Below are 24,630 nucleotides of genomic sequence, written 5' to 3'. Positions count from 1 at the left end.
TTAGATCTTATTTATTTTAGAGAGAGAGGATGCATGTGCTTGCAAGCGAGGGAGAGGCAGAGAGCGAAGGAGACTCAGACTACGCACTGAGTGCAGAGGCTGACCCTGAGATCATGACCTAAGCCAAAACCAAGAGTCCGATGCTTAACCGAGTGAGCCCCCCGCCAGGCACCCCAGAAATATATTCTTTAGCAGAGATAAGAATGCAGATGTTTCAAAATATACTTATTTAGATTTTTATGTTTCATGAATTTTCAAAGGGGTAAAAAATTAGAAAAACAAGCAACAAACCTAGTTTATAGTTGTATCTTTTTTGCTAAAGTATTATGATTTAGTCAAATCAAACACAAGGTAAAAAACTGAACTTGTTCTTGTTCTGTAAACACTTCAACCAAATGCTTATTTGACTGAATCATAACATGAACACTTGGTTAAACTATTACAGGATAAGAACTCAAGTTTAGCTTTTTTTTTTACCTTGTGTTTGAAGTGTTAATATAACATCTAAATGAAGATGTTTTACAGATAGTCAGAACTGGTGTCTAAATGGAAATTGAAGGAGGGCGTCAAGAAATAGCTTTGGAAATTGTTATGAAGGTCCTGATCATAATGGTAGCTATACTTAGAACCATTGTAGGGGGTCTAACAAGATAAGCTTGGGCACAAAGCACCATTAATAGACAGGAAGAAGAAAAAATGTCAGCAAAACTACATTATTATCCTTTAATATAATTTTACCTTTGTATAGCTTTTATATCTTTTAATTCAGCTAAATCCATCATTTTATTTGATACTGAAATAGAGTTTGAAAATATACTAACTGACTTTTTAGTATAACATTAGTTTCAGGGAAGCTATTACTGTTTTTTTAAACTATGATTAAAAAAACTAGATACTTTATGTTTAATTATTTTGTACATGATTGGTACATTGTTAATATTTTTCAAAGAATAGCAGTTTTGTTGAAACTAGAGCTGAAGTCTTTTAATTTTCTATCTGAATCTCTTTGTTGTACCATACTGCTGTAAAATCATCAGTGTTCATTAAGCCAAAACAGTGTAATCTACAGGCTTTATTTCAAAGATCTAATTTTGTAAAGAGACTTGAAGACAATATTATAGCCACCCTTTATTTTCTCTGAGCTAGGTCATCAGCTAAGGAGGGGAAGAGAAAAAAGGCTTCAGAAATTTTAGTAAAATGGTGAAAATTTGAAGTAGTTTTTTGTGGACTATGAGCAAGTGAATTAATCAAAAATATAGCAGGGTGTCAGAATTAATCAGAAAGTATAGAATTAAATTTTCTAAGTCACATTTTAATTAATTAATTTTTAAGTAGGCTCCACACCCAACATGGGGCTCAAGCTCATGACCCCAAGATCAGGAGTCATATGCTTTACTGACTGAGCCAGCCGGGGGCTCCTCTAGTAGTCACATTTTTAAAAGTTAATTAATTTGTGTATTTTAAAGTAAGCTCTATGCCCATTGTGGGGCTTGAACTCATGACCCCAAGGATCAAGAGGCTCATCCTCTACCAACTGAGCCAGCCAGGCGCCCCATAGTAGTTACATTTTAAAAAGTAAAAAGCAACAAGTAAAATTAATTTTAACGATATATTGTATTTATTTATTTATTTATTTGACAGAGACACAGCGAGAGAGGGAATACAAGCAGGGGGAGTGGGAGAGGGAGAAGCAGGCTGCCTGCAGAGCAGGGAGCCGGATGAGGGGCTCGATCCCAGGACCCTGGGATCATGACCCGAGCCAAAGGCAGACGCTTAACGACTGAGCCACCCAGGCACCCGATATATTGTATTTAGCCAAACAAATCCAAAATGTTATTTCAATATGTAATCAATATAAAAATTCAGATATTTTGCCCTTTTTAATTTTTATTTTTAAAATAAAAAAAAAATTATTTATTTTAGAGAGTGGGGAGGGGCAGAGGGTGAGAGGGAGAGAGAGAATCCCAAGCAGACTCCCTGCTGAGCACAGAACCCTATGCAGGGCTCAGTCTCCCCACCCTGAGATCATGACCTGAGCCAAAATCAAGAGTCAGACACTTAACCAACTGAGCCACCCAGGTGCCCCTTGCCCTTTATTAGACTTAATCTTCAAAATCTAGTGTGTTGTTTTGGCAGCACATTTTAATTTGGACTAGCCACATTTCAAGTGTCCACCAGCTACATGTGGCTAGTGGCTATCTATTGAACAGTATCGTTCAAAAGTAAGTAAAAATTAATAAATTTTGAGCTGCATAGATACTGTCATCTGTTATTTACATGAATGTATTATTTTTTCTAACAGTTCTTGGGGATAAGGCAATTCATTTGATAGACCTGGCTTGATGAACTCAGGGGAAGTTGATCCATTAAAAAAAAAAAGGTGAGATCCAGTTAGAAGGATGTTTATTTTACAGGAGTAGGCAATGCTAATACTAAATTTAATACCATTATCCAATAGACACGTCCACCTTGCCAGATGAAAGCTGGCTTCTTGTTACCCTTCAGCTATGTATAAGTGTGTATATCCTTTAAAAATATAGAAAAGGTAGTATACTACATGACAACATTCTACATCTTGCTTTTTTCCTACTTAATATATCTTACAGCTGCTTTGTTTTTAAAGTCTATAGTCCATTGAATGGATGTACCATAATTTATGTAACCAGTTTGCTATTTATGGTTGTTTTCAATATTTTGCCCTTATGAACAATGGCATAATGAATATCTTTGTATTAATGTGTTGATGAATGTCTGTAAAGTAAATTATTACAAATAGAATTTCTGGTTCAAAAGGTAGGTATTTTTTTATTTTATAAATATTGCCAAATGCAATAGAGGTTATACCAGTTAACACTCTCAACTAGTAGTGTGAATAAACTTTTTCTTAAATAGAACTGATTCTCAAAATTTATAATTAAAAAATTTTTATTGTGCTGTTCTAACAGAAGAGGCATAGGTAGGGGCACCTGGGTGGCTCAGTCGGTTAAGCGTCCCGACTCTTGGTTTCAGCTTAGGTCGTGATTTCAGGGTCATGAGATCGAGCCCCACATTGGGTTCAATGCTCAGCGCGAGTCTGCTTGAGATTCTGTCCCTCTCTCTCTCTGCCCCTCCGCTTGTGCTTGCTTTTTCTCTCTAACATAAATAAATAAACCTTTAAAAAAAAAAAAGAGCCATATAGGTAGCCCCCTTTTGTCCTGAGATGATCCTCTTGAGCCACCTCAGAGTTGGAACCCTTGGGTTCCAGAGTATAGATTGAAAACACTGATTGTAATCTAGCTCCCCTTATTTTTTATGTATGAAGAAAAGGGTTCCAAAGAGATGGAGCTATTCCTCCAAGACTTCCCCAAAGCAGAAAAATAGGAATGGCTCTGAAATGTATGAAAGGAATTTCAGAAAGGAATTTCTTAGTGTTCTCTGTAACACATAAACCTCAATTAATGACTTTTTGAGAATCAGACCTTTTAAAAATAACATTTGAAGTTTGATTTTGTTTTCATAAGCTTCATGGTTAGTGGAGACATTGGCAGCTCATGGCATTGGAGTAGAGTAGGGAACTTGATGGTCAGGGAAAAAGTAAGGGAGGATGTCCCTGCCTTCATATGTCTGATGTGATGATAGCTGATCTGAAAAGCAAAAGGGGGCAAAGACTAGCTAAGGAAGATGAGGTGGTATAGAAGAAAAAAGATCTAGAGTGCCTAGTCCAGTGCCTGGTCCATAGTAGCTGCTAGTTATGCTAGTTCTGTGTTTGTGGAAGTATAGATTGGTCTAACCATTTTGGAAGGAAGTACTCAGTCAGATTATACATTACGTATACCCCATGATCCAGAAGCTCTTTCCCTAGGCATATATCTGAAAGAAATGCTCACACAGTATAGAACTGGTTGTTCATTATGGTGTTATTTGTTTACAGGAAACAAACTTGTTGTCCTACTCTTTCCCTAATGATGGGTAAATTATGACACACTTATACCACTAAGAACTATCAGTTTGAAGCAGTGGACTAGATGTGCACATGGCAACATGATGTATCTTAAAAACAAGGTACTGAATAAAAACAGAAAGGAACAGACTGGGGGCGCCTGGGTGGCTCAGTCATTAAGCGTCTGTCTTCGGCTCAGGTCATGATCCAGGGTCCTGGGATCAAGCCCCGCATCAGGCTCCCTGCTCCACGGGAAGCCTGCTTCTCCCTCTGCCACTCCCCCTGCTTGTGTTCCCTCTCTCGCTGTGTCTCTCTCTGTCAAATAAATAAATAAAATCTTTAAAAAAAAAAAAGGAACAGACTGGGATATGTAATATAATAGCATTTATATAAATTAAAAAATGTATGTAAGTAAAACACATTGCACAGTTTGTAAGAAAATATGTAAGCACATTAAATATATTACAGCGATTGCCTAAATTGAGTGCTAATGGGAGTGGGATAAAAGAGAATAAATAGAATAAAAATATGTAAATGTAAAACTTCATTTCTTCAGTGAGGTGATGTTTGAAGCATCTATTGGTTGACTAGGAGGATATCTGCAGACCACTACCCTGTGTCTCCCATTGTTACTACCTTTGGGAGTAATATTTCTGATAACAAATTATCATTGGAACATATTTTATTGTTAATCTGACTATACTTAAAGTGAATATTTGGGGTTCGTGTTTCTGAAATCTTCCTCTTTTTTTTTTTTTGGCCTTTATTTCCTCCTCACTTTTTCTGTTACTGTATGTTCTGTTTGGTTGGTACTTTCATATAGAATATACTAGCCTCATTGTTTCTTTCTCATTTGGGTACTACTTGTACAGCCAGCACTGGGTGTTGTCACTCTTAGAAGATGATACTGATACTTAGTGATGAGTCGTATGAAACACTCTTCAGTGTCCTCTTAGATAATGGCCTTTTTTTATTAAAGGAAGTGAAAAAGTACTTAGAATAAGCACTCACTGGTTTGATCCATTACCCTATGTAATATTTATGTTATTTATCTAGCTTTTCCTAAGAATCTCTGCTTAGGGCAAATAAAAATAGTGACTCCTAGCAAGTTCTCGGAGGTATCAGTGAGATCATGGGTAGAATATAATATAGGAAACAAATGGCCCCTACCTTTCTGCAATTTCTGTTGCTAGAACGACTCGTCCTTTTGTAGGTCATGAACTTTTGAGTAGCCTGAGTTTTGAGTTAGCCTTAGTTGAAGTTTTGGTTGTTAATGTGTACCACCCGGTCCGGTGCTCCAGATTAGCAACTAGAGAAAAGAGCGGTGATGGAATTAAAGTAACCTTGGCAACCATTATAATGTAAATGAATCTCCTCGGGAAGGAAGTTGTGAGCGTGGGCACTTGTTAGGACATTCCTTTATAGTTTTGCAACTAGAGCTGACTAGCATTTTGCTATTTTAAAATTCTGGTGTAGCTGCTCCTCAGATACCATCAAGTCCTGTGCCACTCTGGCCTTTTTCAATTTTCTGAGAAGCTAATACCATGTTTTAATACATATATAAAACAAAATGAATCTCCAAACAACGTGCTTATTCTCTTCATATACATGAAGACCTCTTTTTCCTTTACTGACATTACTTTTTTCTCATTGCCTTCTGGCACTAACATTGCTGCAGCTCTGCACCAAATCTCTGATGCACAAAGGAAGCCACTTAGGTTTCCGGAGAAACAGTGTGGTGTGTATCTAATAGACCCTGATGGCCAAGATTTGGCTTATGATAGAACTGATAGTGCCAAGGCTAGAACTTAAGTAGCATGAGAGAGACACATCCTTTGTTTCAAATCTTAATTTTTTGTTTTTGTCTTTAGGCTTTAAGAAATAAAATTTTTTACATGTTTTGGAGTTTTAATGCGGACTTACTCTTTGTGGATTTAGAGACTGGATGACGAAGGGAGTAACAAAAGTGAAACCAAAGTTATTACCAAACTGGGTTGAGTTGCTAAATTAAGTACTGTACTTGTTTACTGCCTCCCAAATGAGTCCAGTGATTTTAACAAAGAGTTTATGAGTGAAAAGCTTGGGGTTCTTATTCAAGTTTAACCATTGTTATACTGTTGGTGCTAAGCAAATACTTCATCAGCCTCAGTTTTCACTTTGTAAAGTAAGATTGAAAACAAGGACTCTTTCCATTGTGGGAAATATTTACAAAAGGGGCTAAAATATAGCTAGTGGTGTGGTCAAGAAAGTCATCTGATGTAAGACAAATTCTAAATTATAGGATAATGAGCTTTACATATCCTCTTTAGCTTCCTTCAGTAAAGGCTTTTAAATACTGTTACTTTGATTTTTAAGCCTCCTTCCTCCGACCATACCCTTTTGTTGAGTTGTCATTCAGATCACCTCAGGTACTCCTTTGTAACAACTGTCTTTGTTGGCTTAGCCATCAACAGGTAAGTTGATCCTGAACTTCAAATATTTGAGCATTTATTATATGAAAAGCTTAGAACTGTGTGCATGGAGAATAAATTCAAAATATGTAAAAGCATAATACCTGCCCTTTAATTTAACAGTCATTCAAATACTTGGAAACAGCTCTGATGTTCCTTTTCCTGCCTCAGATCTTATTTGTGGAAATTGTTCCTGATTCTCTCGGATGTTCTTCGTATGATTTAGTTTGCCAGCCCTGTTAACACCTTCCTGGTTATCCTTTTCTGGATTTATTATATGGCCAGTGTTACCTGTAAGAGTTCACATACCAAATTATGGTTTTAGGCTGTTGCTTGACCTGTAGCAGTTTTTTTTGTTCAGGTCACTGTGATGTAGGAAAGAACATTAGGGTTCAAAGCTGACAGCCAAGAAAGAATTCTTGAGACATCCTTGGTGCAAAAAGGTGGTTTTTATTAAAGCACGGGGACAGGACTGGTGGGCAGAAAGAGCTGCACCAAGATCATGAGGAGTGACCCATTATATACTTTCAAGTTGGGAAGGGGTTCAGGGTAGCATAAGTCTCTAAGGAATTTGGAAGCAAGGTTTCCAGGACCTTGAGGAGGCTAGCTATTGCCGGGAGAAGGTCATTTATTACTGTCTAATAAAACCTTAGTCATGAGACTCTTCAGATGTATATTGGTGGGCCATATGCTTGGGGGGCTGTTTGCCAATATGTATCTTGGGGGGTTTAGAGATAAAGGAAATTTCTAAAGGTATTTTTATATGTTAAAGTAGTCTTACAGGATCCTGGGGGTGGAGGTTGGGCTAGGATTATCTTTTGCCTTTAGCAAAGTATTAACATGGAGGCAGTTGAGTCCCTCCTAGAGGAATGTCACTCTGCCTGTTTTCAGGACTTGTCAATGGGCTCTAGATAGTAAGGAAATTTAATAATTTTTCTTCTGCCTTTGTTTCCCACATCAACTGTACTGTTATTTGGTAACTGAGTTTGTTTAGGCCTCTTAAGCTAATTATGACACCTCATAATGAAAGCTCATTTTGAACTTACCCTCAGTTGTTAAAAAGAAACAACAGGTCAAAAATGGAGTCCCTTGTACTAACCCGATGTCACCAAACCGAGATTTAATACTTAACCTAATTGCAGTTTTGACCTTCCTCAGGAATGTAATCTTAACTGGTCAGTCTGGAATTTCCTAGTCAGCCCCAGTGTGGTTATCCTGCCTAATAGACCCTGATTTTCTCCCAAAGGAAGGTGACCTTGCCAGAAATATTTTTTTCATTAATGACCCTTTTCCCATCCCCTCTCTGACTTTAAAAACCTTTATTTTTCTTTTTTTAAAAGATTTTATTTATTTATTTATTTATTTGAGAGAGAGTGTGTGTATGTGAGGGGGGCGGGTTGGAGGAGCAGAGAGAGAGAGGGACAAACAGACACTGCCTGTGCTGAGTGTGGAGCCCGACCCAGGGCTGGATCACATGACCCTGAGATCATGACCCAAGCTGAAACCAAGAATCAGATGCTTTAACTGACTGAGCCACTCAGGTGTCCCCAAACCTTTCCTTTCTTTTCCTTTCCTTTTTCTTTTTCTTTTTTTTTTTTCTTTCTTTCTTTGTTTCTAGATTTTATTTATTTGACAGAGAGAGAGTACACAAGCAGGGGGAGTGGGAGAGGGAGAAACAGGCTCCCTGCTGAATGGGAAGCCCAGCCCAGGACCCTGGGACCATGACCTGAGCCTAAGGCAGACACTTAACCAGCTGAGCCACCCAGGTGCTCCAACCTTTCCTTTTCTGTAGCTCTTTGGAGCTTCTTTCTGTTTGCTAGATGGGATGCTGTTCAATTCATGAATCGTTAAAGCCAATTTGATTTTTAAATTTACTCAGTTTGAATTTTTGTTATTTAACACAACTAAATTCTCAACTAATCATCAACTGATGTGAAAATTGATGTCTTACCAGTAGAATACTTTTCTTTAGATAACTGCATTTACATTCATCCTTGATAAATTTCATTTTGTATTTTCAGTCCATTGTTCTACCTGTTCAGATATTTATTTTTTTTGATTATATCGTTCATGGCCTTATCTAATCGTCCCAGATTTATATCACTAGCAAAATGTATAAGCTACCTTTTAAATCTTCAGAGTGTTGATAAACATCTACCAAAGTAAGGCCAAATACAGAGCCTTGTGATAACATTAGAGCCTACCATCCGGATTGATGTTAAGCCATTGATTAATAATCTGAGGATGGTTGTTTAACCAATTTTAAATCTATTACCTGACTAATATAAGAAATCTTTTTTTTTTTTTTTTTAAGATTTTATTTATTTATTTGAGAGAGAGAATGAGATAGAGAGAGCATGAGGGGGGAGGGTCAGAGGGAGAAGCAGACTCCCTGCTGACAACAGGGAGCCTGATGCGGGACTCGATCCTGGGACTCCAGGATCATGACCTGAGCCGAAGGCAGTCGCTTAACCAACTGAGCCACCCAGGCGCCCCCTAATATAAGAAATCTTATCTTGATTTCAGTAAGATGTATTTGACCTACTCTGTTATTTGTCTGATCTCTCAGTCTACTAATTTTGCCAAAAGTAAAATTAGGTCAGCATGACTTTTTTCTTATTGAACGCATTCTGGCTTCTGGTGCTCTCTGTACCCCTTCCCTACCCTGCCATAGGCTGACATAGAATTTTTCTGGGAATCCTTGTTAAAATCTTAATCTGTAGTTCCAGGAATTTAGTGTGTCTCTCTTTTTTTCCTTTGAAATTGAGAAAATTGAAATAAAATTTTCTTATTTTCTAGTCTTCTAGCTTCTGTTTTCCATGATATATCATGGAGATCTCAATGTTTTAGGCTATAATTTATCTGATTCTAGAGATTTGCATGTATTAAAAAGCTACTGGATGCTCTTTTATTATCTTTTCTTCTGTCTCAGGCTTCAGTTTTCTCTTAACCATATGTGTTCTGCTCTTTCCAATCTGGAAGAGTATTCTTGACAAAGAAATACAGAAGCAAAATAAGAGTAGAATAGGTTAGATTTTTTATATTATCTTTTAACATGATGCAAGGCCCTGTCTCATCTTTTTGTATCCAACTTTGCTGGAAAAAGACTATTAGCACTGTATAAGCTTATATTGATCCTCTGTTATATGCCAAGCACCGCATTAGATTCTTGGACTCCAAAGATGAGTAAGACATAGTCTTTTCTCTTAAGGAAGCCACAATGTAGTTGGAGACATACATATTTATATAAATAGCAAGATAATGGCTAATAGAGGATGTTTAAAATCCTGTGGTGGAGCAACCAGTTGTGTTTAAGGGGATAGGTTTACATGAACCTTCACAGGGGAAGCTCTGTTTAAGTGGATCCTTAAAGGAAGTATAGACATTTTGGGTGGATCGGGATAGAACTGGAGGAATAACATTTCTTTTATGAAAAACATGTAAATAAATGGACAGAAGGGCCAATATGATTGAGAAATCTTAAAGTAATCTAGTATGGTTGCAGTATGGAATATAAAGGGGAGTCCCAGGAAATAAGGCTGGAGAGACAAGCAGGACTGTATCAGAAAGAGCCTTTATAGTATGATAGTGACACATGAGTGTCACTGAAGGGTTTTAAGCAAGAGATGTGATCAAAACCAGGGTAGTCAGAGTCCTTTTTTATGATATATAAGTCAGTTTAGGCTAGGTTATGTTGTGGTAACAAACAATCCCTCAATTTTAGTGGTTTATAGTAACCAGGGTTTATTTTTTGCTAATGCTGTGTATTTATCATGTGGCCCATTTCCAGGACCCAGGCAAGAGATGCAGCTCTTGTCTGGGATATTAACCTTGTGGTAGAGGGAAATGAGACATTACTCTGAAAGCTTCTGTTCAGAAGTAAAATGTGTAATTTCCTCTTATTTCTTTGGCTATAGCAAGTCGTATGGCCAAACCTGACATCAACTGAGCAGGAATGTCTGATCCTCTACCAGGGAGGGGAAATGAATATTTTGAATAATAATGGCATCTATTTACATGCATCAAATTCTGTTTCTTTACTTTCGGGGATTACCCTGGAGCTGCTGATAGCCATGTTCCCAGTGATTTAAAGTAACCTGAGGGGGGCGCCTGAGTGGCTCAGTCGTTGAGCATCTGCCTTCGGCTCAGGTCATGATCCCAGGGTCCTGGGATCAAGCCCCACATCAGGCTCCCTGCTCCGCGGGAAGCCTGCTTCCCCTCGCACACTCCCCCTGTTTGTGTTCCCTCTCTCGCTGTCTCTCTCTCTGTCAAATAAATAAATAAAATCTTTAAAAAAAAATAAATAAATAAAGTAACCTGAGGGAATGAAGCTAGTAGTGTGCAAAGAAATGGGAGACCTGAAAATGTCCTGGCAGCTTTAGTCTCTGCACTCCCTGGGGCTGCCCAAGTTCCTAAAACTTTCCTTGGTATTTGTGAGCTAATAGGAGAGTGCCATGATTGGAATTTTATTTTAGATTACTTTGGATGCAGTATGGAGAATGGGGAGAATGCATTAGAGTAGAAACAGTTAGTACCGTATGCAGAAAAGAATGGTTAGTAACCTTTTCAGATATGGAAACACGATCTTGGGCCCTAACGGTGGGATTGGAAAGATGAAGATGAACTTTTTTAGAGTCACCCCAGAGGTAGAATCAGGTTCTGGTTATTGTAGGGACGAGTGAAAGAGAGGGAAGACAGTTATGGCCAGTTAGGACATTTGGGTGGATGGTGGTGCCATTCACCAACGTAGGAGGTAAAATGCGGTGGGAGAAGATACTTTAATTTTAGACATGTTAAGTTTGAGATGTCTGTGGAACATCTAAATGGGGATGACTAATAGACAAATTGGATATACTGTTATGGGGCTCAGAAGATGTAAAGAGTTATTACAATGGTGATTCATGGGATGTAAGGGTAGGAAATCATGGATAAGAAGGAAAAGGAATAAAAGAGATGGCCAAGAGATTGAAAGTAAAAGAATCAGTGAGCTAAAGTCAATGTGAGATCATAGTAGGAGTAACTGAACAAGCAAGCTAAAAGGAGAGGTCAGAGAGCAAATTACCCAAATAAGCTCTTTTGGAGATGGAATGGTTTCTGGTGATGATAAGATCTGGGGTATGACCGTGATAGTGGTTAGCTGAGATAGAATGAAGGAGAACATCATTAGAGATAAAATGAAGGAACTCGAAGGCCAGATCTTCATGGGCCACCCACATGCATTGTTGAATTCACCCAGTGTTGCACAACTTCTAGTTGTCTACTCAACATCCAGTTTTTATTGCTTCCTTATTAACAGAACCCAGGGCAATGTGCACTGGAAAAACTACTTGGAATTAAATTCAGCTGCATTTGACGGTAACCATCAATAACAATGGTTTATATACACATAAAATACACTATCTTTGTTCATGTAAAATCATTGTTTTACATCTTTTATAGTATTTATGGTATGTATTACATTCTGAGTAAGTTATATGCATGATTTATTAATTCTACTCACTTGTAACCCTCAGAATGTATTGTACTTATAAAGAAATACAGAGGTAATAAGTATTACAAGGTTGGCATGGTTACTCTGCAAAGATTGTCATTTTGCTCCATCATTCTTAGTATGTTGCTTCCGTCCTTTCATGGTTCAAGATGACTGCTGGAGCTCAAGGCATTATTCCTGTATTATAACCAATCAAGAAGGAGAAAGGGCAAACAGCCAAAAAAAAGGGAGGGGCCTTCCCAGAAGCCCCACCCAACAATTTCCACTTACCTTTCCTCCGCTAAGCCCAGGTTAATGGTGGAATTTAGGATGACTAGAATGTGAGAGAGACTAATTTATTTATTTATTTATTTATTTATTTTTAAAGATTTTATTTATTTATCTGACAGAGAGAGACACAGCGAGAGAGGGAACACAAGCAGGGGGAGTGGGAGAGGGCAGGGAGCCCGATGCGGGGCTCGATCCCAGGACCCTGGGGTCATGACCTGAGTCGAAGGCAGACACTTAACGACAGCCATCCAGGCGCCCCGAGAGACGAATTTAATAGATGGCAGTAGCTAGGAGAGGAAGAAATGACATAATTGAATGGCATGACCTTAATGGAGTTGCTTTATATAAGAGCGAGGCAATAGTGTTCTGGCAGAGAGTACAGCAAGTGCAGAGGTTCTGAGGGGCCGTTATACCAGGTGGTTTTAAGGAATAGCAAGGAAGCCAGTGTAGCTGGAGTAGAGATGGAGAGTTGTATGGATGAGGCCAGAAGGTAACAGGGAGACATACCATACGTGGTCTTTTTTTTTTTTTTAAAGATTTTATTTATTTATTTGACAGAGAGAGACACAGCGAGAGAGGGAACACAAGCAGGGGGAGTGGGAGAGGGAGAAGCAGGCTTCCCGCCGAGCAGGGAGCCCGATGTGGGACTCGATCCCAGGACCCTGGGATCATGACTTGAGCCGAAGGCAGACGCTTAACGACTGAGCCACCCAGGCGCCCCACCATACGTGGTCTTAATTGGTTATATTAAGGATTTTAGGCTTTGGCTTTTGTTCTAAATGAGATAGGAAACGATTGGAAAGTTTCAAGCAGAGTGACATGATCTGATCTAAGTTTTAACAAGATCATTCAGGCTGCAAGGTTGAGAATACACTGAAGAGGGTCAGGGGTGGTAGTAAGAAGATTAGTTAGGAGGTTACTGCAATGACCAGATAAGAGATGATGATAGTTTGGATCAGATAATAGCAGTGAAGATGGGAGAAGTGGTTAGATTCAGTATATATTTTGAAAGTAGAGCAAATTGGATATGCTAATAAATTCAACTAGTGTTTGAAAGAAAGAGGAGTTAAGGATGACTTCAAAGCCTTTGGCGAGAACAGCTTTTGGGATGAGAGTTAATAGGGGAAAAGTTGTCCAAAATGAAGATAATTGTTTTGATATAGCAACCTACTGTCGGTGTAGTTAGTATCTTCCAGTTTCAATATATTCCTGTTTCTTGTCTGCATCCATTTCTTCCTTTTCAGTATACATTTAACTGACTTTCAGTACATTCATTCACTATTTTGCTCAACAGATGTCTGTTGAGTAATTACAAAGTGTTCCAGCCTTTATCAGTTAGGTTTTCTTTGGTTGCAAGTTGATTTAAGCAAAAAAAGAGAGTGGGTAGGGGAAGGAGGATATTATAAGGATAATAAGAGTAACTCACAGAATCAAAGGAAATGCTGAAGAATCATACGTGGGAAGAGCCCTGAACTAAACTGTCATCTCAGAGAAGTTTAGGTAGCATAATGGACATAATATTTTTATCAGGGTAACTTTATCTGGATAAATCACTCGTATCATTGAGTATCTAATTTAATAATGATACTGAGCTAGATGCTGAGGTAGCAGTGGTGGTGGAGGAGGCATCCAAAGCTTGAATAAAATAGAATAAATATACTCAGAAGGGGGGCGCCTGGGTGGCTCAGTCGTTAAGCATCTGCCTTTGGCTCAGGTCATGATCCCAGGGTTCTGGGATTGAGCCCTGCATCAGGCTCCCTGCTCTGCAGGAAGTCTGCTTTTCCCTCTCCCACTCCCCCCTGCTTGTGTTCCTCTCTCGCTGTGTCTCTCTCTGTCAAATAAATAAAATCTTTAAAATATATATATATATACTCAGAAGGTTTTAATAGAGTAGAATTAATAAATCATATAGTAACTTATTCAAATTAGAATGTAATAAATACCATAAAAGATGAAACAAAGATGACTTTATATTAACAAAGATGACATAGTTTTAGTTTAATTTTTAAAAGATTTATTTATTTTAGAGAGAGAGAGCATGCAGTGGGGGAGGACCAGAGGGAGAGGGGGAGAGAGAGTCTTAAGCAGACTCCACACTGAGCATGGAGCCCAACACAGAGCTCTATCCCACGACCGTGAGATCATGACCTTAGCTAAAACCAAGAGTCGGACAGTTAACTGACTGCATCACCCAGGTGCCCCTGTGGTATAATTTTATTTTATTTTATTTTTTTAAAGATTTTATTTATTCATTTGAGACACAGAGATACAGAGAGAGAGAGCATGAGCGGGGTGGGGAGGCAGAGGGAGAGGGAGAAGCAGGCTCCCCGCTGAGCCAGGAGCCCGATGTGGGGCTCGATCCCAGGACCCCGGAATCATGACCTGAGCCAAAGGCAGACGCTTAACCATCTGAGCCACCCAGACGCCCCGCCCCTGTGGCATAATTATAGATATAGATAGGTTTTAAAGGAAAGATAAAACAATGAAGAGAAACGTTTTTGTTTACTAATACAGCATGAGTATATTTTGTTATGAAGAAATAATAAAATATGGTATGTCCATAGAATGTAATAATATGCAGCCATCAGAAATTATGTTGTACAAGTATACTTAATGAGAAGGGGGATTGGTCATTATGGGTTTTTTTTAATGATCATTATGTTTTAAGTGAAAACAAAAAATGGATTATAAAATAACGTGAGTAGAAAATGTCAATTTAAAGTAAGAAAGAGAGGATGTGTGTGTGTGTGTATACATGCATGCTCTCCAGTTTATTGAGTTTACCTTAGCCTTATTAAATTTGGATATTAGTGTGGATAATATATTGGAGGTGGGGGTGAGGGTAGTATTTTTTTTTTTTTAAGATTTTATTTATTTGAGAGAGAGAGAGCACAAGCAGGGGGAGCTGCAGAGAGAGAGGGAGAAGCAGACTCCCCACTGAGCAGGGAGCCTGACATGGGCTCTATCCCAGAATCCTGGTATCATGATCTGAGCTGAAGGCAGATGCTTAACCAACTGAGCCACCCAGGTGCCCCAGGGGTGAGGGTAGTATTGAAGGCAAAGAAAACAGGCTGTTGTAATTATCTGAGTAAGAGAGGATAAAGGCCTTTCCTATGACAGGAAATGGAGGAAATCTAATAAGAGAAATATTAAGATGATAGAATTGATGGAATTTGGTGACATTTTTTGTTGGGGTGGATGCTCTGTGTGATAAGAGAGGAGGATGAGTTTCTAATCTTGTATGGTTGGATGAATGGTAGTACTAATTCCTGTTTCTTTCTTTTTTAAAGATTTTATTTATTTGTCAGAGAGAGAGAGAGCACAAGCAAGGGGAGTGGCAGGCAGAGGGAGAAGCAGGCTCCCTGCTGAGCAAGGAGCCCAATGCAGGACTTGATCCCAGGACCCTGGTATCATGACCTGAGCCAAAGGCAGACACTTAACCGGCTGAGCCACCCAGGCGTCCCAATTCCTGTTTAGTCCCAATTCCATAGTCCCTGTAACATGAAAGTAAGAGCATTGAAAATGTCAAATTATCTGTTTTAAGAAAAAATCGATGGGGGCCGTATGTAGAGAGACAGATGAAAGTGAGAAATAATTTAAGAGTTTTTAGACAAACTTCCTATTTTGATCTACTCCCCTTTTACTCTTAGTTCTTATTTATTTAATTTATTTATTTAAGATTTTATTTATCTATTTATCAGAGAGAGAGCACACAAGCAGGGAGAGGGGCAGAGGCAGAGGGAGAAGCATGCTCCCCGCCAAGCAAGGAGCCCAACACGGGACTCGATCCCAGGGTCCTGGGATCGTGACCTGAGCCGAAGGCAGACGCTTAACCAACTGAGCCACCCAGGCGTCCCCTCTTAGTTCTAATTTAACTTTAGCATTTGTGGGATGACTTAAATCCCTGTGCTATCTTTAGGATCTTGTTTTTATCATTCATTTTTATCATAGACCCTAAACTCATTTTATTGTAGACCCTAAAGAAGTTCAATTTGACAAGAGTATCTTGCCTTTGTTGAAACAAACAAACAAACAAAAATATCTTGAAGATTGCTTGGTGGGCTGGGTTTCTCTTTTGGTAGAATGTTACAACTTTTTGAAAATAAATAGATCTCTTGACTTTTAAAAATAGCTTTATTGAGATATAATTTCATACTGTAAAGTTCACTCAGGTATACAATTCAGTGTTTCTTTTATGTTTATAGAGTGTGTGACCATCACCATAATCTAATCTTATTTTAGAACATTTTCAGCATCCCAAAAAGAAACCTGTAGTAATCATTCCCCTACTCCTCCCACTCCACTCCACCCTCACCACCTCTAGGCAACCACTAATCTATTTTCTGTCTCTATAGATTTGCCTGTTCTGGACATTTCATATAAGTGGGATCATACAATACTTATATACCTCTTGACTTTTGAAGTGTTTCCCTTCCTCAATTGATTATTTTTGTGTTTCATATTTTTAAAGGTCACTTGAAAGTGTATAGTATTTATAGCTCTATCTTGCCTGATAAATTTGCTTGATTCTTACTTCATACTTGTGTCCTATCATTTAATACAATACTTTGTACATAATATATATCAAATAAATAATTTGTAGTATTTCATGGTTTTTTATGGACATTAAAATATATGCTTTGTTGATATTGTCCCAATGTCTGAATTTCATTTACTGTTTCTTATTTCCATTTTCTCCCCTATTTACTTGTTAGCTGAATAGTGTTTATACTTACATTACTTGGTAGGAAAGAGGACAAAAGTTTACTGAAAAGAAAATGAAGCCCTTTAGGAAATTGTTAGGTTTATCATTTTTTTAAAATCTTTTTTATAATTAAGTAATCAACATGGGGCTCAAACTCAATCCTGAGATCAAGAGTTGCATGCTCTACCAACTGAGCCAGCCAGGTGCCCTGAAACTGTTAGGTTTATCTTAATACTTCATTTCTCAGTTCCTTTAGATCTTTCCTCATTGTATAATCTGGGTCACCCTGATTGAAAGATTCTGCCTTCCTAATGTAACATCAATTGTGTTTAGAACTGCCTTGGTATACCTGCTTGATTGGTGTCCTCTCCATTGTGTTCTTCCTCGCCAGAGCACAAAGAGATTCAGAAAGGATGATAGAGTATATACATTCCTTTAGTTAGAATCTAATTAGTACAAATAACCTTGGATCTATGAGTGCTATCTCCTATGTGTGATAAAAGGCAGAAGATTTTTCTTTTTTTTTTTCTTCTTCCTCTTTTTGAGTTTTGCTGCCTATGGCTTTTTTGGATTTTTTTTCTGTCATATGCTTTACATTTGACAAAAGGTGAAAAGCGCACTTGAGATTCCTGTAAATTGCCAGATAAAATATAACAAACATTATTTTAAATTCCATAACTGAGCTTATAAAAAAAAAGTAAGGAAAATCCTCAAGGGCAAAAATGAAGGGTGAATTAAAAACTAAAGTGGTAAGTACGTAAGTTAAAACTATGGCTGGCCCTGGGTAATGAAGAGGCTTCAGTTTTAACAGCCATACAGGAACAGGAGACTTTCCTGCCTCCCTCCATAAAGCTAGGTTCCTCAAAAGGTGGTCACACCATTGAAAAGATGATTTAGAAAAACATCTGTCTAGTGATGTGATGTCACACACTGTATGAGTTTGTCCACACTGTATGAGTTCTAGATGAAAAAGTTTTTTTCTGAGAATTTGTTACCATGGGCTTATTCTCATGTAATTTTGGTTTAGAACGTCCCTCTTTCTCTGCAGTTTAGGAAACCCAAGGCTGAGAAATTAATGTGTAAAGTAGTCCTGAATCAGTGACAGTCACATGGCATCAGGCTGAAGCAAATGCAAAACTTCTCTATGGGAATATCTTCAATATAGGCCATACAGGATTCCCACAATCAAAAGTGCTCTAAAGATTTTTTTTTTAAAATAGAACTTTAAAAAATACAGTCATCAAAATTTAAAACTCAGTGGACAACATCAATGATAGAATGGATAAATTGTGGCATACTCAGGGGCGCCTGGGTGGCTCAGACAGTTAAGCATCTGCCTTCAGCTCGGGTCATGATCCCACGGTCCTGGGATCAAGCCCCATGTCGGGCTCCCTGCTGAGCAGGGAGTCTGCTTCTCCCTCTCCCTCTGCTTGCTGCTTCGCCTGCTTGTACACTCTCTCTCTCTCTCAAAAATAAATAAAATCTTAAAAAAAAAATTGTGGCATACTCATACAATGGAATACTATTGGAAATGAATAAATTGTTGCTATGTACAAGATTATGGTCTAATAAAGATAATACTGAATGAAGGAGGCCAGACACAAAAGAATATGTACTATATGATTTCATTTATATAAAGCTATGAACTCTAACATATGGTGTTAAAAGTCATGGTAGTGAGGGAAAGGACAGTGACTGGGAGGGAGGATGAAGGAGGTTTCTAGAGTGCTGGATTTCTTGACCTGGGTGGTAGTTACATGATTGTTTCACTTTGTGATAATTGATTGAGTTTATGATTTGTGTACTTGCTTAATCTAATAGAAAGCAGGAAAGGAAAGTGTAATATAGAACAGAAAGGATAAATAGAAGGCATAGTTAAAGATGGTAGAAATTAATTCAAATGCATCAGTAATCATACTAAAGTAAGTGAATTACACTTACCACTTAAAAGACAGATCGTCTTTTATAGTGTGTTTCCAAGATGGCTGATATTAGTTCATTTCCTTTACATGTATGCTATTCTCCCTCCTAAAGGTCAAATTTATTCCTCCACTCATCTTGAATCTGGGCTGGCTTTAGTGACTTGTTTGACCAATAGAAGGTACCAGAAGTGACATTTGGGGACTTTTAAGGCTAGGTCATGAGATGCTTTTGCAGCTTCCATCTATCTTTCAACATTGTTTTTTTGGAATGCTCTCCCATGGAATATAGTCTGGGAACCCAGCTGTCATGCTGTGAGAAGCCCAAGCCAGATGGAGAGGCCCAGCTGAGCTCCCAGCCAGCAACCAGCATCAGCTGCCAGCTATGTGAGTGAAGAAGTCGTCTTGGACATTCCAGTCCCAGCAGACATTATATGGAGAAAAACCCAGGCCCCAGGCATATGGACTCAGTGTAGCCATCTTCAGCCATTAGAGCCACTCTGCCTGAAGCCCTAGATGTCATGGAGTAGACACAAACTATCCCCTATAGTCTGTCTGAATTCTTGACCCTCAGAGTTATGAGCATAATAAGATGATTGTAGTTTTATGACATTAAGTTTTGGAGTATTTTGTTCGTAGCAATAGATAATTGAAAAGAATTTGGTACCTGGAAGTGAGGTGCATCTATAACCTAAAATTTAGGTTGGCTTTGGAACTTGGTGGTGAGTAGAAGCTGAAGGGACCTTGAGGAGACTGTTAGTCAGGTCTTTAAACACAGTGAGAAAAGTGTTATTGGAGGCGGGATAACAGGAATCATTGTCATATAAATGGTACAAGGTTTGTTAGCATTGTCAAATGTGGTAACGTGGAAGATAGAAAATGTATCCAATGAATTGGATTTATCCAAAGAGATTTCTAGGCAGAATGTTGGCAAGTGTTACCTAGCTGTTTCTAACTGCCTATATAGAGGTGAATGAGGAATGAACTATATTCAGTTTTTAAGCAGGACTTATAGGGGAAATGTTTCTAACCCAGGATCTGTCATGTTTTAAAATAAAACTTTTTCTCATCTCCAGTTGCTCTAGATGGCCAATGACTTAATGAAATGGCTTCAGAGCAAAGGTAAAATTCAAGATTCTACCAATAAAACATGACCTCAGAGTAAAGATCTCAAAGGTGCAAATATAAATCCCTTTGCTAAGACTTCAAAAAGATATAAGAATAGAATAGAATGTTTTAGCTAGATAAAAAGATGTCCAAAGATCTTAAAGGAATGCTTCTTACACCTTCTCTGTTAAATAATAGGGCTTCTAAGGATCCTAAGAATGTTTTCTTACTGTAGCCTCAGAACACAGAACTTAAGATAGAGAAGGTTGGTATGGCTGTGTCTCCTGGAGTGAACTCCTGTAAGAGTCATAGGAGATCTACAAGGTTTTAAACAAATTGTACTAACAGAAGCAGCTTCAGCTTGGATTAAAAAGGAACAGAGACAGTAAAAACTGAAAATAAACCTTTGGACTTCTAATCATCTACAAGCAGGAAGCAGGCCGAGAAGGCTACTCCATTGCAAACATTAATCATCTCTTATGTGAAAGGAAGGATGACTCAGAGGTGGAGCCGAGAGCTTTGGAGAATCACTCTCAGGGAATAGGATTGGGCTGTAATCAAGGAACTGGTGACTTGTGTCTGATTAAATTTCAGAATTGCTATGGACCAGTAACTGCTATGTGTTTCTTGTTCCTTCCCCTTCTTCCTCATATTTTGAATGAGAGTGTAATTGTGGTTATCCTGAGTCAGTCTCACTGTTGTACGTTTGTGTGTTGGGTGTGTGGGAGCAGATAATTTGTTTCTTTATTCAGATCAAGAGGAACTATACTCCAGTAGCTGTACCTGAGGAACTGCATCTGAGGAGCCTCAATCTCACCTGGACCTGAATTAGATAATCAAGATTCTGGACATCAAGCTGATGCCATTATGAGATGAGACTTTTGAAGGTCTTAGAAGAGGGTGAGTGTGTTTTGCATGTGGGAGGGACTTTTTGGGGCCAGAGGGTGGTTATGTGGTAGCTTTTCTCCAAAGTGGCCATTGTTAATTTCTTCCTTGCCATTCAGAGGTGGAGTCTATTGCTCTCCTCCTTTTGAATCTAGGCTGGCTTTAGTGACTTGCTTGACCAATTGAATGCCACTTGCTAAGACTTCTGAGGCTACGTTATAAGAAGCCTTGCAGCTTCTGCCTATGCCTTTTGGAATATTTGCACTCAGAACCCAGCCACCATGCTGTAAGAGGCCCAAGCCAGATGGAAAGGATACATGTAGGCACTGGTTGATAGCCCCGGTGAGCTACTAACAAATAGCATCAACTAGCTGTAGCCATATGAGTGAGTGAAGGAAGTTGACAGTCCAGCCCTAGCAAACAGCACCTGGAGAATAACTGGGGTCTCAGACAAATAGCTCCTGTTGAGACATCCTAGCCATCTTCATCTATTCAAGTCATCCCATCTGAGGTCCCAGACATTGTGGATCAGAGACCTGCTATCTCTGCTACGCCCTGATAGAATTTGTGGCCCACAAAATCGTGAGAAAAATAAAATGATTATTGTTTATACCACTGAGTTTTGGGGTAGTTTTTTATGTAGTAATAGATGACTGTAACATCATTAGATTGAATATAAAAGAATTCAGCTCTATGCAGTTTATAAGAGGCATACCTAATAAAACATAAAGAATCAGATTGAAAGTAAGGTATGGAAAAACATATTCTAAAAGAAAGCTGGTATAGCTGGACATTAGTAGGCAAAATTAACTTGAAGGCAAAAATCATTAGAATTTTAAAAATCAGTCACTAAAAATTATAAAAGGAATAATTAACTAGGAAGGGATAATAATTCCAAATCCTGTGCCCCCAATACTATGGCCTCAAAATACGTAGATAGGATATAGGAGAAAAGAATACATATACAATTATAGGAAAATTGATACATCTACAAAGCAGGACATTTTAACACATTTTTCTCAGTGATTGCAGGTCAAACAGACAAAAAATTTGAGAAGATTTGAACAGATGACCAACAAGCTTGATTTGGTGGGCCTCTACAGAGTCCCGCACATAATAGATGAGAATATACTTTCTTTTTAAGCAGTTTTTAGAAAATTGTACAAATACTGAATGCATAAAGCAAGTCTCAACAAAACCAATGAATGGGTATTTAAGCATGAGTATGTTCTCATACTCAATAAAGATTGAAATTAAACTAAAAGATGATCAAAATCACTATATGTTTGGAAATTTAGAGGCATGGCATACTTCTAAGTAACTCATAGGTCAAAGAAGAAATAATAGAAATCAGAAATAAAGCTAACTTACTAAAACTGACTCAAGAAGAAATAAAAATCTGAATAGGCCTATAATCATTACATAAATTAATAAGTAAAAATGTATCGAAGCTGTACAATTTAAAAAGTTTTGGCGTAGGTATACAACTGTGAAACTGTCATCACAGTTAAGATAATCTGTCTATCACCTCTAAAGTCTTCTGCCCCTTCCAACCTAACCTCATCCCTAGGCAATTACTGAACTGCTTTATGTTACAATAGATGAGTTGGCATTTTTTTTTATGAAATCATACAGTGCATCATCTTTTGGGGCTGGGGGTTTATAGTTCTTTCACTTAGCATCATTATTTTGAGATTCATCCATGCTGTTGAGTGGTCAGAGGTTCATTCCTTTTACTTCTTAGTAGTATTACATTGTGTGGCTAGACCACACTTTGATTTTTCAACTGCTTTCATTGATATTTGGGTTATTTCCAGTTTGGGGCTCTTAGCCGCTGTGAACATTTGTGTACAAGTGTTTGTAGACTTGTGCTTTCATTCCTTTGTTAAATAGATAGGAGTGTAATATTTAGATCATATAATTATGTTTAACTTCTAAGAAACTGCCAAACTGTTTTCCAAAATTGTTTTGCTATTTTACATTCCCACCAGAAGTATAGGAGATTTTGAGTTCCTCCACATCCTTGGCAACACCTTGTATGGGCAGTCTTTATTTTTAGCCATTCTAGTAAGTGTATAGTACTATACAGCATGTAGTTGAGTTTTGCTTTATTAATGCAAATGACAATCTCTATCTTTCAACTGACTATATTTAAAGTGATTATTGATACGGTTAGGTTTAAACCTACTGTCTTGCTATTTGTTTTCTATTTACCCCATCTGTTCTAGTTTTATTTTTCCTTTCTTTCTGTCTTATTTGGGTTAATTACCATTCACTCATATTTCTTTGTTAGCATATTTGTTTTATTTTGTTTTAATGGTTGCTTTAGGATTTGTAGTACACATCTTCAGCTTATCATAGTTTGCCTTTAAATGTTATACCACTTTACCTATAGTATAAAAAATTTATAATAAACTGAAAAAAAAAAGTTTACAATAGTTCTTAGACAATAGAAATATTCCCCTCTCTTCCCTCTCAGATTTTGTGCTATTTTTGTCATATATTTTCTCCCTTGATTATGAACCCCACACCATCTTGTGATTATTTTTATATCAACAGTAAACTTAGAGATTTACGTAATAAGAAAAAAAAATCTTACACAAATACCCATGTAGTTATTCATTCTGGTGCTCTTCACTCCTTTGTGCAGATTCAGATTTTCATCTGGTATTATCCTTCTCAAAAGGTTTATTTCACCATTTCTTCTAGTGCAGGCCTACTGGTAATGAGTTCTTTCCTGTATCTGAAAATGTCTTTTATTTCACCTTTGTTTTTGAAACATATTTTTTCCTCAGTATAGAATTGTCGGTTGACCATTTTCGCTTTTGCATCCCCTTAAAGCTGTTGCTTCACTGTTGACTTGCATTGTTTCTGATGAGAAATCTGCTGTCATCCTTATCTTTGTTCCTCTATATATAGTGTGTCTTTTTTTCTGGCTGCTTTTAATATTGTCTTTTTATCAGTGGTTTGAACAATTTGATTATGTTATTGATGTAGTTTTTCTTGTGTTCTTCTTCTTGGAGGTTCATTGAACATCTTGAACCTATGGGTTTATTGTTTTTTTTATCAAATTTGGAAAAAAATTTTTTCCCAATTTTTTAAACTTTTTTTTTTTAAGAGTTTATTTATTTATTTGACAGAGAGAGAGAGAGCGCAAGCAGAGGGAGAAGCAGGCTCCCCGAGGAGCAGGGCATCTGATGCAGGGTTCAATCCTGGGACCCTGGGATCATGACCTGAGCCGGAGGCAGTTGCTTAGCCAACTGAGCCACCCAGGCACCCCTCCAATTGTTTTTTAAAATACTCTTCTGTCCTTATTCCCTCTCCTTTAAGAAACTCAAATTACAAATATATTAGGCAGCTTAAAGTGTTCCCACAACTCACTGATGGTCTTTTTTCCCCCTTTTCCTCTGGTTCATTTTGGACAGTTTCTTTTGTTGTGTCTTCAAATTCACTCATCTCTTATTTGGTTTTGTCTAGTTTGCTGTTAATCTTTTTTTTTTTTTTTTTAAAGATTATTTATTTATTTATTTATTTGAGAGAAAGAGAGAGAGACAGAGAAACAGCATGAGAGGGGAGAGGGTCAGAGGGAGAAGCAGGCTCCCCGCCGAGCCGGGAGCCCGATGTGGGACTCGATCCCAGGACTCCGGGATCATGACCTGAGCCAAAGGCAGTTGCTTAACCAACTGAGCCACCCAGGTGCCCTAGTTTGCTGTTAATCTTCTGCAGTGTATTTTTCATCTAAGACATTGTACATTTAATCTCTAGAAGTTTGATTTAGATTTTTTTTATATCTCCTATGTTTCCATTTATTTTTTTTTGAAAATGGAATACAGGTATTATAACTTTTAATGCCCATGTCTACTAATTCTGACATCTGTGTCAAT

General features: G+C 37.9%; 1 protein-coding gene across 8 annotated transcripts in view; it reads left to right on the top strand.

Moving 5' to 3' along the window:
* The window catches only part of AHCYL2 (adenosylhomocysteinase like 2), a 162,426-nt gene that overhangs the window by 16,629 nt on the left and 121,167 nt on the right, over positions 1-24,630 (top strand). For 3 of the 8 annotated variants that reach the window (XM_032401599.1, XM_032401596.1, XM_032401597.1), the window contains exon 2: positions 20,614-20,761. The exons of the other annotated variants lie outside the window; for them this stretch is intronic. The gene's annotated coding sequence lies outside the window, so the exon portion shown is untranslated. The remainder of the gene's footprint in view (positions 1-20,613; positions 20,762-24,630) is intronic. 8 annotated transcript variants of the gene reach the window in all.

The sequence above is a fragment of the Phoca vitulina genome, unplaced genomic scaffold (assembly GCF_004348235.1).
Source record: "Phoca vitulina isolate PV1807 unplaced genomic scaffold, GSC_HSeal_1.0 scaffold4, whole genome shotgun sequence".
NCBI classification, from domain to species: domain Eukaryota; kingdom Metazoa; phylum Chordata; class Mammalia; order Carnivora; family Phocidae; genus Phoca; species Phoca vitulina.
This window is presented reverse-complemented; position numbering and strand designations above follow the sequence as displayed.